General features: G+C 36.3%; 1 pseudogene; it reads right to left on the bottom strand.

The window, feature by feature from the left end:
* Nucleotides 1–5,413: 5,413 nt before the first annotated feature.
* LOC141490479 (olfactory receptor 56B1-like) lies at nt 5,414–6,373 on the bottom strand (annotated as a pseudogene).
* Nucleotides 6,374–16,172: the final 9,799 nt, after the last annotated feature.

The raw sequence follows: 16,172 nt of genomic DNA, 5'->3' as shown, positions 1-16,172 counted from the left end.
CCATTGGACATTTGACTTTAGGGACCCTGATTATTTTGAACTCATTTGTTCTTAGGCAGAAACACTTTCTGGAAGCCAAGCCTGAGGTCTTGCCTACCAAATGCATAAACTGAGACTAAGGGCTGGGGGATGTTTTGCAATTCACCGAAGAGTACCAGAATCAAGGGATACTTTCTCCCAGCTAGATGTATGACAAATTACAACTGCAGTATAGAAGATAGAAGAGCTGGCCCATCTCTGAGCACCACGCATACTGTGACCTTGAAGACAAAAGTCTGTGACAATAGTGAGATAGTGGAGGGGAAAAGCTAATACCTGGATCCAAGCAGTGTATGGGGTAGATATGAGCAAAGTACTTGGAGGCTGATAACCAATGTCTTGGGCAAGATGACAGTGACCATTTTCATCCTAGACAGATGCATTTTATTTTAGTCATTCATTTAATTGTTTATTTTAGGGTTTTGTTTTTTTTTTTTACAAGGCAAATGGGGTTAAGTGGCTTGCCTAAGGCCACACAGCTAGGTCATTATTAAGCGTCTGAGGCCAGATTTGAACTCAGGTACTCCTGACTCCAGGGTCCGTGCTCTATCCACTGTGCCACCTAATATCCCCAGACAGATACACTTGGGTTCTTTCCTAATAGTGATAAAGATGAGCAGATTGGTACTGATGGATGAAAAGTGGAATTATGTGAGCCAATGCTATCATTTATGAATTCTTGAGAATCACAAAAGAATGATTTCTTTGACCTGGAAGTAGAATCCATGGAAGAGTTATAGATGGAATCATTCTTAAGAAGAAAAGTTCTTTAGAATCAGTGTCTTGCAACATTTCCTCTATCATTCAAGAGGATTTATGAAGTGCTTGTCATGATCTCACATGTTAGCCATTTCAGAAAGGGGGAAGAAGTGGGAGAATTTAGAATGTAACATTTTTAAATAATGTGTTAAAATTTCTTTTACATGTAATTTGGAAATATTTAATAAAGTAAAATAGATCAAACAAGAGCAGGTCAATAAAACTTTCTAATGTACAAATTTAAAATATTCATTATCTCTGAAAACACATGCACACACGCACACACATGCGCACACACACGCACACACACACACATTCACTAGAAGCACATACTTCTGGTCCCCCAAACTTGAAGCCTGGATGTTATCCTAAAGTTTCGTTCTAACAATCCCAATCCCTGCCCCATTCCATATATTGTGAAAGCTTATTCATTTTACCTCTGCAACATATCTCCTTGGTGTCCCCTTCTCTTATCTGACACTGCCACCAACTTGGTAAAGGACCTCATCAAGTAATATTGCCTAAATATTATTTATTTTTACTTAAGGCAGTAGGGTTAAGTGACTTGCCTAAGGTCACACAACTAGGCAATTATTAATTGAGGTCAGATTTGAACCCAAGTCCTGGCTTTAGGGCTGGTGCTCTCTCTACTGTACCACCTAGCTAATGGTTGAATTATTACCATGGCTTGATTATTCTCCCTGCCTCAAGTCTTCCCTACTCCAGTTCAGCTACCACTTGATTATTAAAATGATTCTTCCAAAGTAAAGAGCTGACTGTGTCAATGCACCATTAACCAATTCCAGTTTCCCTGTATTAATAGAGGAGTTTTTCCTTACAGGAAGACATAACATTCTAAAGTCAGGAATATGGTTTTGGAAGTGAGGGTGGGAACAGGATTGGAACTATGTCTTTGTCTAAACTTAACTTTAATTTTTGATTCAGTGTGCATGCCACCCAAAGAGGTTATAGAGAGAAAGTTTTCCTCATCTCAGTTCTGTGGAGTGCCTTTTACATAGTTATTGCTTTAATTATTCTTCAAATGTTTCCTTTCTCATGATGTCATTATATAATGTGCAAACAGCTCTATTTTCTTTATTCCATATATCTATATATCTTTTATTCCATTTATTAATTATATGATAATTTTTCTCATGGTACTGTCCATAAAAGTTATGCTTCATATTTTTACCTTTTTTACATCTCATGATCAGCTGTTTTGTTTTTTTTTTCCTGTAATGTCACCTGGTGGGATTAAATGATATACACGTTCTTTTGTATTCCCTTTCCAAAAATTCTTGACAATTTTAAAATCTAAGTTTTTGGACACTTTGTTCAGTTCTGTTTTTTTTCTTTTGTTTGACTGTAGAATATATTCAACTCTAAAAAAGGAACATTATGAAATATACAAATATTGTTTGTTTTTCAAGTTGCTTAGCGTTTGCTTTGAGAGTGTTGATTCTGAATCATTTACTCCAGAGGTGTCAAACTGAAATAAGATTCATTTCATGAATGACCTCAACTTAGAAAGTCATATATTACCAATATGTATATTGTACTTGTATTTTTATTTATTTGGATAAATTGTCCCAATTACATTTTAGTTTCTTTCAAGATAGACCTTTCAGGATTAAGATGGTTTTGCTGATCACTTATTTTTTGATAATGACCAAAAAGAGAGGTGTGAGTTTTCAGATCTTGAAGTTCTTCAGTTCTCTCAAGTGGAATCATGAATGGAGACACTGTCTCAGTGAGCAAATAGATCCAGGGGATAAGTTCATCATATAGGCTACCTGCTCAACCTCATTTCTCATAGCTTTACGCGTAGGTATGAGCTATCAGTTTCTGAGACATGCTTGCTCTATGCCCTTACATTTTCATATCTTCCCTTCTTTAAATTATTGCTGTTCTCATCATCACCTTCTTACACTTTATTCCTTTATTGACACAGCTTATATTTTATTTGTCCCAGAAGATACTCCATCTCCCAACTTGGAGCATTTTTCACTAGCCATCCCAATGCTTAGAACTGTCTGCCTGCTTATCTGTGCATCTTTGATTTCATAGATTCTTTCAAGTATCAACTAAAATTTCACCTTTTTTCAAGAAGTCTTACCTTATTCCCCTTGAGGCTAATGTCTTATCTCTATAATGATTTCAATTATATCTTGTAATCTGCCTGGTTCATAGTTGTTTGTTTGTTTGTTTGTTTGTTTGTTTTTTGCAGGTTGTCTCCATAAATTTTAAAACCCCTGAGAGAAAGGAATTAACTCCCCCCTCCACCCCAATTCTTTGTATTCCAGTATTGAGTACAGTCTGGATACATAGTAGGAATTCAATAAATGTTTACTTGTCTTTTAAAGTTTATTTTGCATTTTTTTTTCTCTTTTGATGTGTCAACAGAGATCTGACCTTATATACAACCACTTGCCAGATATCTTGGTTAAGGGTTTGGAGCTCTGGGAAAATATACTTAAGAAACATTTTAGTGACTTGTTGGAAAAAAATCTCAAGGGTGTACATGACCTTGGTCTCTTCTGAGAACACGATCTGAGGTATCTAGGAGGCTTTCCTTTAATAGTCATTTGGAAAGTCCCTGAAGAGTCTGTGAAGATATCAAGCCAAAGTCAATAGAGATCAAGTTAAATGGGGTGAAACCCATGAACTGAGAGTGAGAGACTACTTGGGTACCTCACCCTTAGAGGTTACTATACTTTGAGATGTGTTATTACTTTCAAATATACAAAAAAAATCTTTATCTAATTTTCCCCTCTTTGTATATTTGAAAGGAATAACAATTTGTGCATAGTATATTTTCATGTACTTTAGTACAGTTTCATATACAATCATATTTTTATTATACACAGTATGAAAATACTTTTTTAATTCCATAAATAAAAAATGAAATTTTGAAAAAAGGAATCCTTTAAGGTCACACAAAGTTGCAAAAGGGATCAGAAGCTCAATAGATTGAAGTACCAGCCAGTTGATCAGTTATTGATTACTGATAGATATAGTCACACTCTAATACAGGACAGAAGCTAGACTGAGACACTAAATTGTGCTAGATAAGTACAATGTGAGTGTCAAAAGGACTCAGAATATAGCCTGGTGAGGTCCTACTTGCATCTAACTTTTAGTCCTTGAGCTATTTGTTGCTTTGTTGAATTTAGCATTATTAACCAGCTTCTCTTTCTGTATATCCTCTCTTCCTCATTTGTCGTCTATTTTTCTTCTATGACTATTTCTTATTTTAATTTTGTGGACAATCCATGTCTAACCTCTGAGTGTGAGTGTAAGCCAAGGCTCTCTCCTGGCTTCTCTCTTTCTCTTTCTATCTCTCTGTTTTTGACTATTTCTTTTTCATAAATGTACTTAATATTACTGTCCAAGACACTACCATATTTCCATTTATCTAAATTCACAAATCTTTTCTCTATAAACCTCTCAATCTTTTCCCCTTTCCTATGTTTTCGCAGGCTCTTGATTCTCAGCTTGAGGATTTCATCACGTCTTGCCTATACTTTGCCTCAAGTCTCTCCTTCTACACTCTTCAAATATGTTATAGATTTTTATGATCATGTCACTCCCTTCTACAGTCTTCACATATTTTATAAATTTGTATGATAATGTCACTCTCTTCAAAAAGTTCCATAGGTTTGGGGATTGAAATATTCCATCTTTAGCTCATCTTTTATTTCATATAAGCATTATAACATATATCATTTTGAGTATAGTAAAACTATTGTGAATATATACATGTATAAATATTGAGACTCCATCTCTGTTATGTCCCAACTATTACCAAAAGGGGAATTTAAGCAAAGGACTTGGATTTTACATGTCCAGATCTTCGAAGAAATATCTGGTGACTTGCCAGCCTAATTGGGTTTCAGCAAACCTAGATCAAGTAGATCATTAGTGTCAATGCAAACCTAGTCTTCCTCTGACATGCATGCCCCTTTACACAGAGTTTTTATTCAACATCTCATTTGTCAAAATTTAAAAAAAATATAAGCTACAGGGATTTTAAAATGGATGGTTGTTGTAGTTCAGTAATTTCTGATTCCTTGAGCTTTCATGGCAAATATATTGGAGTGTTTTGATATTTCTTTCTTCTGCCCATTTTATAGATGAGGAAAGTGTGACAAACAGACTTAATTGAAGTGCCCAGACTCACAATTAGCACATGAGGCTAGAATGAAAATGAGAAAATCATCTTTTTGACATCAGGTCCTGCATTCTTTCCACTCATCCACATAGCTGCCTACAAATAAATATATGAGATCTCTCTTTTGTACAAAATCTGCACTGTTCATTATAACCCAAGGTGGATCATTTGCATTCATTTAACACATTCTTAGGTGTTTAAAAATGTCACAATCTGAGTTGAAATTCTTTATTCTATCAGAATAGCTCTGATGTATTGTGATATAATGATAATAATGAATCATAAAACAAGGGAAAACTCTGATGATATAATAAACACTTGTAGGATATTAAAACTGTTGCTGTCAGAGTTAAGAAAAAAATCCACCAGGACCTCCACTTGTCTGGAGGAGATGGAAATTGTACACACTCAAAATTTGACCCCAGGAAACTGGTTGTTTTGGACTCATTTGCTTTTTTTGACTGGCAGAAGTAACTTCTGGAAGTCCAACTTGAGCTCTTGGGTCCTAAATGCATACACTAGAGGGTTGAGGGCTGGGGGGATGATGTTGTGCAACACATTGAAGAGCACTGGGATGAGGGGATATTTTCTCTCTGCCATGTGGGTGACAAAAAGTAAAACAATGACAGTATAGAAGAAGAAGATGAGGATGAGGTGGGAGCTGCAGGTGCTGAGGGCTTTGGATGCAGCTTCTGCAGAATTCAACTTGAGCACCGACCAGAAAATCAAGGCATAGGAAATGACGATCATAGTTAAGTCCCCTCCCATTATCAACAAGGATAGAATCATCTGGAAAATGCTGTTGGGTCTCCTGTCATCACAGGACAAGCTGGTGACTCCCAAGTTGGAGCACAGGCAGTGTTCAGTCTCATTTGAGGAGCAGTAATCTCTCTGAGCAGCCAGCAAAGGCACTGGAATAACAAACAGTCCATTTCTGAGCACCATGAATACAGTGATTTTGAAGACAAAAGTTTCTGTGACAATAGTGGAATAATGGAGGGGTTAGCAAATAGCCACATATCTGTCAATAGCCATGCATAGGAAGATCCCTGACTCCATGCCTATAAAGCCATGTATGGCATAGATCTGAGCAAAGCACTCAGGGAGGCTGATTGCCTTGGCATCAAACCAGAAGATGGCTAATATCTTGGGCATGATGGTAGTGGCCAAACCTATGTCCACTATAGATAGAATACTTAGGAATTGGTACATGGGTTGGTGCAATTTGGATTCCTTCCAGATGGTGATGAAGATAAGCAGATTGGCACTGATGGCTGCGAAGTAGAGCAATGCCAAGGGTAAAGATAACCAATGTTGCCAACTATGTATTCCTGGGAGTCCCATAAGGATGAATTCTGTGACCTGGAAATGGGAGCCATTGATGAATCTTGCAGATAGAGTCATCTTTCTCTAAGAAGAAAATTGTTCCAGAATCACTTTTCTAAAACATGTTTTCAACCATTCATTCTCTTATTCTACCATTCATAAAAAGTTCTGATTTGTAAATGCTGTGGTATTTCAAAATACATTCACAGAACGTTACCAATAGAATCCCTATTCTTTAATGCCTTGAATTCTAAGAAATAGTTGAATATCTGTGATGCAGACTACAAGGAACCAGGCTGTGGAGTCTACTCATTGCAGTGGCTAATAGAAGACAAAATTGGTGCAGGACTTTTTCTTTGTTGAAATGGTTCTTTATCTGGTACTATCAGTCATGTTCGTTATTTCCACATATCTTGTTCTCTATTCTACAGGTAACATAACTTCCTTGTGGACACATTAAGCTAAAAAAGCATACACATTGACACAAAATGTGAAACAACCACAGAACACATGACCCTCAAGGTCCTTCTCTGCTATTTTAAAAACGTTTATCTCAGGCAATTTCACTATTTCAAGATAATTAACTTTAAGTAATACCTATACTTCCATTCATTTTAAAATAGAAGTTATGATCCCAAGATTCTTTCTGGATTTATCTATGAATTGTTTTTGTCACAGAATTGGAATTGGAATCCTTGGGGCTAATGACAACTGTAGCTTTTTCATTTCTATAACTTGCCTCTAATAAGAACAAGAATGAACAAGAGGCAAGGATTAGTGTTTTCCAGGATTTTTTCCTACTTTTCCTTCTCCTCCACTGTGACCTATTCTAGTTGTCTTCCATATAAAAGGTACATACACTCACTCAACCATGCCCTCTTCCTGATTCACATGGGACTATACTGTTATCTTAGTCATTCAAGCTAGTCAGAATCTGAAACTGTCCAACCTACTTTTGAATATGGTTCTATGAAAACTTATTGCAAGTGAGAACATAAGAGATCCCACCCCACCCCATGTCCTGCCCCTATCACCCACAGTGCCACTCTTGTTCTCAATGGATTTTCTCCTTTTCTTTGGTTCCCTATAGTAGTAGATCAGAGGGCACAGAGTACCATTCCGTAAGTCAGGGTCTCCAAATTCCTAATTACATGATGCCCTGCTACAGTGAGAGGTTCTTAAAAATCTTCATTCATGCTTTCTTAATTCATGCCATTAAGATCATTTTGCCTTAGCCAAAAAGTTACTTTTAGCAAGTAGAATTCCTTGATATTCTCTTATATACTCAAATATTTCTAGATCATCTAGTTCATATTTTTCCTTTACTACCATTACCCCCACAGCCACGTGAATTTAATCTGTGTATTTGTTTCACTAATCCTTCCTCAAATATTTGGAGTGTAAACTCCTTGATAACATTAATGGGGTCATAAATTATTTTCTTAGTGTTGCAAAATGGAGTTGGATGACATCATGCATTAAAGTACTGAATTTGGAGTCTGGAAGACTGAGAAATAATATGTCCTCAGATACTTACAAGTTGAGTGAACTTAGTCAAGTCACTTAAGCTCTCTTAGTTTCAGTTTCCTCAGTTGTAAAATGGAAATGATCAAAAAGTACATACCTCTGAGGGTGACAGAGACGAACAAATGAGATAATGTATAGAAAAAAATTACATAGTATTTTAAGCTAATATTTTCCAAACCTAAGACCAACTAAGACATGGTAGAAACTTAAGATAATTTTTTATTTAATTGCATCAAATTAATGATGATCCCTTCTAATGATGGCTCAGTAGTACCATCAATGTGTAATAGAAATCATTCCATGTGATTGCATGTTCTTGTAGATAGTATATTACATAGAGGCTAGCAAACAAAAGAATATAGTCTTAGTTTTCAAAAATCAAAACATGATGCATGCTCCTCTTATGGTCTTCAACCTTGATTTTGCTGATCTGGAATTCCAAGAGCTGTTCTGGGGGTAGCATGTTAGGTAAACAGTGGTGAATTGAATTCATTTATATATAATCTGGAAATAAATGAAATGTACCAATTCTTTTTTCATTTCTTTTCATTTCCTTTTTAAATTTACTGATTGTTTTTATTATAGCCCCAAACTGGAAACTACAAGGGGGCCCTCCTAATGGTCGATAGTTAAAACCTTATTGTCAATATGGATAATGAAATAATGTTGCTCATAAATAATAATAAAATAGAGCTACAAAAGTAATTGGGAGCTCTAACAACTGAGGCTGATAGAAACAAAGAGGACAAAAGACATTTTGCAGACAAACGTCTTTGAGAGACTAGAACTCTTGTCTATGCAGTGATAAAACAGGGATTGGGAAGAGTGAAGGTGAAAGGTACTACTAATCTATTGGCAGAAAAGTGATGGAGTTTAAAGGAAGAATGAGGGGTGGGTAGGTGGCACAGTGAATAAAGCACCGGCCTTGGAGTCAGGAGTACCTGGGTTCAAATCCGACCTCAGACACTTAATAATTACCTAGCCCTGTGGCCTTGGGCAAGCCACTTAACCACATTGCCTTGAAAAATCTAAAAAAAAAAATAAAGGGAGAATGATTCAGATAAATTTGGATTGCCTGATGTGAATCATTGTAATTAATTGACTATGCCTATTTATTATAAGTCTTATAGTTTTATTGTTTTTTGGTGGTGCAGAAAGATTCCCTGGAAAAATCAAGCAATTAGATTAAAATAACACTAAGTTTCTACAATTCTGTAATTGCACCATTCTTCAGCCATTGGCACTTGCTCCACTGAGTCAAAGAAATAATTCTGTCATTTTTAGAACTTTTTCCTTATCATGGGGAAGCTTTTTATTCTTGGATACAGGATCAAAATACTCCCTTTTTCCTCATCTAGGTAAAATAATGCACACACATACAGTCTTAGTATATGTTTTGTGATTATTTCAGCTATATGTGTTGCGCACTGTTAAATGTCTGCTGCTTGACCTACAGAGAATTCTTTAGTTCAGGTGTTAGCTTTAGTGCCAGCAACCCCTTACTAAGGTTCCTCTCTCTAACAGTTGGATCCCTCTCATCTTTGGCACATTTCATGGTTAATTTTCGATAAAAGGACTTTAAGTTTTAACAGTGCCACCATGATCAGATCAGATCTTAGGCACTCAGAAGAAGAATTTGTGGAGATAAGACTGTGGTACTCACCATAACCAATCAAAGAGAAGTGGGAGACTATATTTATTTATCAGTCCTGTAGGAGTTAGTTCAAGTAACTGAGTTAAACTCTGAGTTAACAATAAGCAGAGGCTCACAGGGAAGAAACGGTATTTTATAAACCAGGTAAAGCATTTTAAGGGACTGAGGGACGGATAGAGATTATTTGAGGCAATTGGTTAATTGGAGGAAGGACTGTTTTCCCAGATGTAAAGCAAAGTAATCCCAGAAGAACCATTGAATCTGGGCCAATAATTCTAATGTTTGATTGTGCAGTACAGAATGCTTTCATCTATTCAGTCTGAGTGCCAACGCAATTTTTGGGGGGGAGCCCTGTTTAAATTCAAGAGGATAATTTGCTCCTTGTAAAAAACCATTTGAGATTTTTCCAAACACTAAACTTCCTAGCATGAAAGCAGATTCTTTCTATTCCAATCAAGCCTACATAAAATTATTTTTTCAGATTTCAGGTGAGATCTATTTAGTCATCTCTATCCTCTCTCCATCCTGGATCTTATATCTCAACTTGCCTAGGTTGACAAGTGAATGTTCTAAAGACACCCCTAATCTCAATGTGTTTAGAAGTCAAAGAAACTGATATACTCTGAAAGTTGGAGCATATTTTTGAAATTTTCTTTTTTATTGTTTTCTTTTGAATCATGAATTACGTGGAATTATATTTGTAATGGCTTCACATGTATAATTGAATTTAGAGTGTTTGCCTACTCAAAAAGGGAGGAGGAGGAGGAGTGGGAGAAAGGGAGAGAATTTGGAATGCAAAATGATTCTTAAACATTCTTTTACTTGTCACTTGGAACTATTTAATGAACTACAAAAGTTAAAACAAAACAAGAAAGCAACTCAATAAAACTTTCAAACAAGTACACTAAAAAAGCAGAATTCATCATCTCTCCCACAACACACACACACACACACACACACACACACACACACACACACACATACATTCATATAAGAACTCAAACATTTATTCCCTCCTGTCTCCTTAACTTTCCTATTACAACTTCACTTCTAAATTCCTGCACTTGAAGCCTTGATGTTGTCTTTTGAGTTTCATTCTAATACACCCCTTCCCAAACTCCTAACCCCTTCCTTATATTGTAAAAGCTTCTTTATTTTACCTCTGCAACATCTGTCTTGATGCCCCCTTCTCTCTTATCTGACACCTCTACTAATTTGGTTATGTACCTCAGCAACTAATACCTGGACTATTATTATTATTATTATTATTATTATTATTATTATTATCATTATTAATGTTTTAGGTTTTTTCAAGGCAAATGGGGTTAAGTAGCTTGCCCAAGGCCACACAGCTAGGTAATTATTAAATGTCTGAGACTGGATTTGAACCCAGGTACTCCTGACTCCAGGGCCGTGAAGGGAAAAATCAGTTTACCCATTTTATAAGATCATTTCAAATACTTACCATCCAAGGCCTGATTGACCGATCCATGAACTCTACTGATTATTGGCAGCTGTAATTCCAGGAACTAGCCATTCCAGGAGCTGTTTATCCTTGAAAGAAGTTGGCTACCTCCTTCAGGATAAACAATTTAATTAAGAATATGCCGTTTAGGAGTACATGGCCTTCAGCCGGTCACACAGTCTACAGATGGTTTTTAAATTTATTACTGAATACTGGAACTTAGCCCAAGCCTTGGCTTTATGCCTTCTTTGTCCTCTAATGTATAAAAATCACTTTCGTGTTGAAAAACATCGAAGCCTCTGCCATGGAGGTGAGGAGTTGCCTGGGATTCTCCCCTTCGGGTCTCACGCTGGATTGATCCGGGGCTTCCCCAGCATTGACTTTGAGAGAAGGTGTTCCCCCGAAGTGGTGATATTTTCTTTTTCTTTTTCCTCTATCTTAATAATTATTGTCATAGTTTTAATACTTTGTGTAATTTCGTCTTGTTTGTGTCAGTGTCGTTCATCTTATTGTCCTATTCCTTGTTTGGTTTAATAAATCCCTATTAAAATGTGTTGTATGAGAGTGTCATTTTGTGGGAGCAGATCCACGAACACTTAAAATCACAATACAGGCCGGTGCTCTATCCACTGTCCCACCTAGCCACCCTGATTATAATTTTTCTTTGCAAGGCAATGGGGTTAAGTGACTTGCCCAAGGTTGCACTCTAGGTAATTATTAAATGTGTGAGGTCAGATTTGAATTCTGCTGCTCCTGATTCCAGGGCCAGAGCTCTATCCACTGTGCTACCTAGCCTTCCTTTAATTTCTGGATTATTACAATAGTCTATTGATCATTCTCCTTACATCAAGTCACCCCTAATCCAGTTCAGCTACCACTTAGCTATTAGTGATCATTCTAAGGAAAAGATCTAAGTCAATGCACCATTATTCAACTACAGTAGCCTTATATTATTTCTAGGATCTACACTAAATTCCTCTGACTTTGAAGTGTTTCATAATCTGGTCTCTTTTTTTACCTTTACTTTTTTCCTCATGATTTATTCCTTTCATTGACCTATACTATGTATTGACATCAATTTCCTTACTGGTAAATAATGATTATAAAGAGTGATAATTATAATAATTTACCTAGGACTTTAAAGTTTGCAATCTGCTATCAGTATGTTATTTTTATTTGATCCGCACAACCCTGCAAAATAGATGCTGTTCAACATCTACATTTTGTAGTTCTAGAAACTGAGACAAAAGAGGATTAATTGACCTGTGCAGGGCTGCACAGTATCTAAATCCAGATCTTCCTGACTCCAGTCCTTTGTTTCTAGCACTGTATCACTTTTTTTTTTTGTCAAGGGATTATCTCTCTCTCTCTCTCTCTTTTTTTTTTGCCTCTCTATGTATTACAGCATTGAACTCAGAGCAGTGATGCCTAGGTAGAGTTCAATAAATGTTTACTTGACTTTTGAAGCTTATTTTTCATTTTTCTAGTTCTTTGATGTTCAAGGGAGATAATAGGCTTATGCACAAACACTCTTGGTTTGGAACCCTGGGAAAATATGCTTAAAAACATTCTACTGACTTGGGGGGAGAAGAGATACCAAGGATGAGTATGATTGTGAGCCTCTCCTGTGACTATGCTGTGAGGCATGGAAGAGACCTTCCTTTAATTGTCATTTAGAAAGACCCTTGGAGATATCAAGGCAAAGACAATATAGGTCAAGTCAGATGGGATGAAGTCCATGAACTGAGAATGAGACAGGGGGCTGAGATTTCACACCAGGCGAGGATCATCATATTTGCTGCTGCTGAGGGTTTTAAATGCAGTCTTCTTATTTTTGTTGTTTCTAAAATAAAGAATACAGTTTTCTTGTATGTGAATAAGAAAGTCTTTATGTATGTATATACACATCCATATGCATGTATATAAAATGTGTATCTGTTGATGAGTTTATGTGTCAATATATGCAATATATATGTTACTGTACATATATTTTTATTCATACATATACATACACACAGCAAACATTTATTGCGTGTCTAATGTGATCATCTCTAGTATGAGGGTGGGAAGAAATTAGAAGAATAAGGTTTACATAATAATTTTATTGTTCATTTGAAAGTAATAATAAGTCATACATAGTATATTTGCTGTTTTGTGTACAATAATATTTGTATTTTGCCACATTATGAAAATTCTTTTTTATTGAATAAATAAAAAATAAACAAAACAGGAGTCCTTTTAGGTTACATATAGTTGGGAAAGAAATTTGAAGCTCAAAAGGTTGAGGGATGAGTCACTTAATGAATTGTGCATCTTTTTTGTTCTTATTCACATCCTAACAGGTATGAAACGGCAGAAATCTAGCACTAAAATGTCCTAGATATGTACAATGGGAGTTTAAAATTGCTGTGGACTTCGTTTGATGTCCTATTTGCAAACAAAGTTTTAGTCTGCAGGCTATTTGCTTTTTTTTGTTGTATTCAGGATTATTGACTAACTTCTGAATATTCTTTCTTCCTCATTTTCCCCCTATTCCAGTATCTTTTGAGGAAAATCCATGTGTTATCCTCAGTGTGTGAGTGTACACCAAGGCTCTCTCCAGGTTTCTCTTTCTCTAATGTCTGTTTTGTTTTTGTCTCTGCCTCTTTTCTCTCTCCCTGTTTTCTCAGGTCCACAAGTAGAAAAGCAATTTTCATTTTCAGGGAGACAAAGAATGAAAATCAGGGGATAATCAGACATAAGTGAATGACAATGTACTTTGTAAGTCTTATTACTTTATCTTTCCCCTCTTTTAGAATTTTTCTTTTCTCTCCAAGGCACTACCATATTTCCATCTAAATATATAATTTTGTTATGTCACTCTTAACTCCTAACATTCCTTCACTCTGCCTATCTAGTCTGTTGCTAAATCTTTACTTTTTAAGTCAGAAGACATTTCTCAATCTTCTATCCTTCCTTATGTTTACACAGACTTTTGACCCCCAGCTACAGGATCTCGTCACTTCTTCCCTACACTTTCATTAGAGTCTCCTAATTCGTTTCTTTGCCTCAAGTACCTCCCTGATAGAATCCATCCTCTCTTGACACATGACATAGGTTTATTGTGACCGTGTTACTTTCCTCGCTATGTTCCAGGGATTTTAAAATCAAATATTCCATCTTTATCTCATCCTTTAAACTTTTTATTTTGTATGTTTTATAGTGTTCATAATTCTTAGTATAGTAGAGGATTTGCAAATCTATAAAGTTATTATGTATTGAGGTTCCAACTCTTATTTCTAACCCACTATCAAATCAGTAATTAAAAAAAAGGGACTTGGGGAGGCTAGGTTGCGCTGTGGATAGTGCACCGGGCCTAGAGTCAGGAATATCTGAGTTCAAATCTGAACTCAGACACTTAATGATGACCTAGCTATGTGGCCTTGGGTAAACCACTTAAGCCCATTTGCCTTGAAAAAAAAAAAAGAGGGACTTGGATTTACAGTATTTCCCCATGTATATGACATGACCTTTTCTTGGAAAAAAAAAATGGTTGTAGCATCTTTTCCTTGCATTACCTGCTTTTTCGAGGTTCTCTTTGTGCTCGTTTTTTCACATTAATTACTCGCATATTAGGTTATGTTCTGCCCAGAGACATTTGAGAAAAAGAGTTTCATGCAGTCCTGAATTCAAGTTCAAAGAGATCCACTTTACAGAAATGATTGGAAATTGTGCTGCTGGATGTCTGTTCGGTCCTCTTTCAACTGAGAATAAGATTCTGAGACTAGAAGAAGAAACCCTACTGAAAATGCTCTTGCAGAAGAAGGCCACGAGAGGCAAGTCAGCCAACTGACGTGAGTTAGAGAGGGAATTGAAGAGATGGACTTGAAGAACAAAGGGCAATTGGAATTCCTGTTTCCACAAAGATGGGTCAGCAGGAGGCAAGAATTGCTGATGAAAAATTAATTTCCAAGGACACAATTGGTGCTTCAGGTTCATGAAATGGAATAGTTTAACCATGTGTCCATGCACCAGACTTGCCCAAGGAGTGCATACCAGACCAGAGCACAGGCAGGAGAGCAGTCAGAGCCTCTCCTAAGACAGTGATTCATCATCAAACACAGATGAGCATGAGATACTGCATGGGAGTTTTGACAGTGATGAGGAGTTGTATGAATTTTATGATGAATAAAACTTGAATTCAATCACTTTATGGAATACATTTCTTTTTCAAATTTCAGATCCCCAAATTAAGGTGGATCTTATACATGGGTGTGTCTTATACATGGGGATATATAGTAACTTGTCAAGACCTTGGGAGAAGCATAGCTTATCAGGCCAATTGGGTTTCAGCAAGCTTAGTTTGAATGAACCATTAGTGAAAATGTAAAGCATATCCTTCTAAGACATACATATCCCTTTCTGCACAGGGTGCTCACTCATTGTCATAATTTAAAAGAATGGAAGCAAGGAAGTCAGAAATGAATATTTGTTGTTTTTCAGTCATTTCTGATTCCTTGACGTTTCAGGGCAATGATATTCAAATAGTTTTCCATTCCTCTACTCATTTAAATGATGATGAAACTACAGAAAACAAGGTAAAGTGACTTGCCCAGATTTATGCAACCAGTAAGTGTCTGAGGCTAGATTGGAAAACAGAATATAAATATTTCTCTCCACTTTCTATCCACTGATCCACACAGCTGCCCACCAATAAATGTGTGAGATTCCACTTGTGTACAAAGTTCTCCTGTTGACAGTGTTCAGTGACATAGTTTTCTCTTGCCCATTTTATAGATGAGGAAAATGCAGCTCTCACAACTATTGAGAATCTGAGATTAGACTGAAAATGAGAATATACATCTTTTTGACTCTAGGTTCTGCATTCTATCCACTCCTCCACATAGCTGCCCACAAATAGATGTATGAAATCCCACTTGTGTACAAAGTTCTCATGCCTACCCTGTTCATTATAACCCAAGGTAGATCATTTGCATTTATCAAAGGCATTCTTGGTCGTCACAAAAGTCATTATCTGTGATAAAATTCTTTAGTCCATCAGAATAGCTGTGATGTATTCTGAAATAATGGAAATAATGAATCATAAGAGCTAGGATACACTCTGATGATATAACAAACACTTGTAGGACATTAAAATTGTTGCTCATGTAGTTTAAAAAATTTTGACTAAGCTCTCCACATGTCTGGAAGAAATGGAGATTGTACACACTCAAAATTTTACCCCAGGAAGC

Source organism: Macrotis lagotis, chromosome 1 (genome assembly GCF_037893015.1).
Source record: "Macrotis lagotis isolate mMagLag1 chromosome 1, bilby.v1.9.chrom.fasta, whole genome shotgun sequence".
Classification (NCBI taxonomy): Eukaryota; Metazoa; Chordata; class Mammalia; order Peramelemorphia; family Peramelidae; genus Macrotis; species Macrotis lagotis.
This window is presented reverse-complemented; position numbering and strand designations above follow the sequence as displayed.